At 43.9% G+C, this 3472-nt stretch overlaps 1 non-coding gene across 1 annotated transcript; it reads left to right on the forward strand.

The window, feature by feature from the left end:
- The first annotated feature begins 1498 nt into the window (after positions 1-1498).
- Positions 1499-1602, forward strand: LOC132653254 (U6 spliceosomal RNA). Its single transcript, XR_009591036.1, has one exon. It is a non-coding gene; the product is annotated as a U6 spliceosomal RNA (small nuclear RNA).
- Positions 1603-3472: the final 1870 nt, after the last annotated feature.

The raw sequence follows: 3472 nt of genomic DNA on the forward strand, positions 1-3472 counted from the left end.
GCTCCTAGAACTCTGTATTAGCTGCTACATTTTCTGGAAGGTCAGAGAATGTCTACTAATGGCACACATGTGGGAAGAGTTACCCTTTGCCACCTGAGTCCTCCTTGGCATCTCTCAGCCTTCTGAGCCTGTGTGAACACCCCACCCCATCCGGAGCACACCAGGGAAAGGCTGTCAGCCACAGTTACCAGTGTTCCTGTGCTTTTCCACAGGAAGTGCCATCCCTCTAGAAGTCATCCACACTTCTTTTCAGCTTCACCTGTGTTAAAGCCTGCTGCTCTGGTTTATCATATGTAAAACTCGACACTTCCTGAGAAATGAACAGTACCACTAGTGGGCTATTTCTCCATCACAGAAACTATATGCACTGAGTGTGCAAGGCTAGCAAACACCTTTCCTCTGGTTGAGAGAAGATTTGACAGTGGCTGGTTCTGGGAACATGTCACCCCAAGTTCACCATTTAGCAATAGCAGATTACAACAAAGGCCCTAGAGGAGGGGTGCAGCAATCCCTAGGCACCCTGGTGAGCTGTTTATGGCCTCTTCGGGGCTATACCCAAGTTGTGCTTGGGGCCACACTGAATCATGTTTCCATACAATGCGTGAATAATTTAAAATCTAAAGATTTGTGTGCAAGGGTTTGCATAAGTCTTATAATAAAGATGGCTCTCCCACTGTCTTCAAATTTGGTCCAACACATAGACTATTCCAACAATACCAAGATGGCTTGCTCAAGTCCACCATCAAACAATGGTTTGTAAACAGAAGTTCTTGAGGAAGGTGTATAAACAAGCATTCACACCTACACACCAAAAAACAGACACAGAGAGACAGAGAAAGAAGAAGAAAGAGAGAGAGAAGGAAACGGAGAGAGGTGATTTTAAAATGGCATCTTAAGCTGTGGGTTTTAACCATACACTGAGACTCATAACTGAATAGAGGATATAAAAAAATTGGCAGCAGTAGAATGTTTCTGAACTCTCAACAATGGAAAACTAATTTCAAAACAAAATGTAATGAATTCAAGGTGTCCCTGATAGCACTCACCTGTGCCTCGTTGTCTCAGGTGACCTCACTGTAGTGTTGATTCCACAGGGGAGACATGCACGCCTTGCACTGTGCATGCTGATAGGCAACTGTGCATGCAGTAAGGAACACTGTGACGCCTCTACTCGGATGTGAGGCTGCTTGTAGCACTTAATGATCTGTCTTGCTCTTACTGTGCATGAGAAGGTCTTCTCCCTCACAGAAACATGATAGTTTAAATACAGGAAACAAAGCCCTTTAATATTTTTATATCATTCCTCAGAAAATCAGCATTACTGTTCTGTGTGTCTTCTATACATGACAATGAGCTGCACTCATAAAACATCAAGAGTATGATCACTTAAACAAGACTTGCCCAAGGACAACACCAGTTGACATGCCAACACGAATGCAGGCAAACTCACAAAGCTTCGCCGCTAGATGAAGAGCTACAACCTATCAAGAAAACGCCTATGCTGGCCCATGCACATACACTAAAATTGGAACTGTGCAGAGAAGGTTACCATGGTCCCTGCACAAGGAGGACACACAAATGCGTGAAGTATTCCATATTTTTAAGATCATCCTGAGTGAGGTATCCCAGGAGTAGAAAGAGACACATGGCATGTGTTGACTTATAAGTGGACACTATACATATAATATAGGATAAACATATTAAAATCTGTACACCTAAAGAAGCTAAGCAAGAAGGAGGACCCTGAGTAAGATGACCAATCCTCATTCAGAAAGGCAAACAGGACGGACATCTGAAGGGGGAGAAAGCAGGGAACAGGACAGGAGCCTATCACACAGGGACTCTGAAAGACTCTACCCAGCAGGGTATCAATGCAGATGGTAAGACTAATAGCCAAACTTTGGGCAGAGTGCAGGGAATCTTATGAAAGGGGGAGATAGAAAAACCTGGAGGAGACAGGAGCTCCACAAGCAAAGCAACAGAACCAAAAAATCTGGATCCAGGGGTCTTTTCTCAGACTGATACTCCAAGCAAGGACTATTCATAGAGATAGAACCCCTGTATAGATGTAGCCCATGGCAGCCCAATTTCCTAGTGGGTTCCCTAGTTATGGGAAAAGGAACTGTCTCTGACATGAACTCAGTGGCTGGCTCTTTGATCACCTCACCCTGAGGAGGGGGAGCAGCCTTGTCAGGACACAGAAGAAGACTATGAAAACAGTCCTGATGAGACCTGATAGGCTAGGGTCAGAGAGAAGGGGAGGAGGGACTTGGGGAGGGGCATGGGAAGAGATAAAGGACGAAGGGTGAGATTGGGAGGAGAAAAAGGAGGGGTTACAGCTGGGATACAAAGTGAATAAACGAACAACTCCACATTTGGCTAAGGCTGAGGATCTGGCTTGCTTCCATGTATGTGGACCTATCTGCATTGCCCACGTGGCATGCTGGGGTTGGCTACCCAGAGGCTATTTAAGCTGTGGGATGGCTTTCCCCAGGGTCAGATGATTGTTCAAGGTTCCTGAATAAACTGCATTGAAACAAACAAACAAACAAACAAAAAAAAAAAACCAAAAAGATAAGTAACAATGGCTAAAGATTTGAATAGATATTTATCCAAAGGTATACAAATAGCCAATAAGTGTATGGAATAATGGCCCAGTGTCACTAATCTTGGAGAAATAAACACAAACTACAGTAAAATACCACTGTGCATCCATTAGAACTGCCATTACTGGATGAATAGATAAGCAGCAAGAAAGCATTGGTGAAAATGCAGGGAAAGTGAGCCTTATGCAGTGGTTGTGGCAACTGTGTTGAGTGGCAGACACTCTGGGATAGAAAATGGCTTGGAAAATGTTCTTCTAAAGAAACTATCACCACACAACCCAGAAAATATACTTCTGGGTGCATTCCCAATTAAAAAGACGAGAAAGGCAGGCAGCAGCAAATAGAGAAGGAAGAGTAAGGTAGGTGGTGGCTGAAAGTGAGGTGTGGATGGAAGAAAGTCACTCCCGAACCTTGCAGGGAAAAAGTTCTCAGTTTCTTCCTTGCAATAGGCTACTTTGTTGGTCACTTTCTTAAAAGGAATATTTCGTTTTCCTTTTTTATAGAACTTGGATGAGTTGAAATACACTAAGATTATCTACCGGCTACTACTTGAACACAAGGGAGGTTAGAACATAAGCTACCTTTACCCACAACCATGGACAAACACATTAGACAACGCAGGTCAACTTAAACCATGAAATATACCCCCATGAAACCCAGCTCCCCATATGGTATATGAAATGCAAATTAAAATGTGGAGAGGCAATTTTTCTTAGGGTCCAGTCCTGCCCTGTACCTGCCAGGCCACACAGGAATAAGGGAAGGAAGCCAGTGTGCTGGATTTCTGTCCATTTGCTGCCTTTACTTGCCTCCAAAGGAAAGTACAAGCTCATTGCAGCAATACTATCCTCTTGGCTGGGTTTGTT

Source organism: Meriones unguiculatus, chromosome 3 (genome assembly GCF_030254825.1).
Source record: "Meriones unguiculatus strain TT.TT164.6M chromosome 3, Bangor_MerUng_6.1, whole genome shotgun sequence".
Classification (NCBI taxonomy): Eukaryota; Metazoa; Chordata; class Mammalia; order Rodentia; family Muridae; genus Meriones; species Meriones unguiculatus.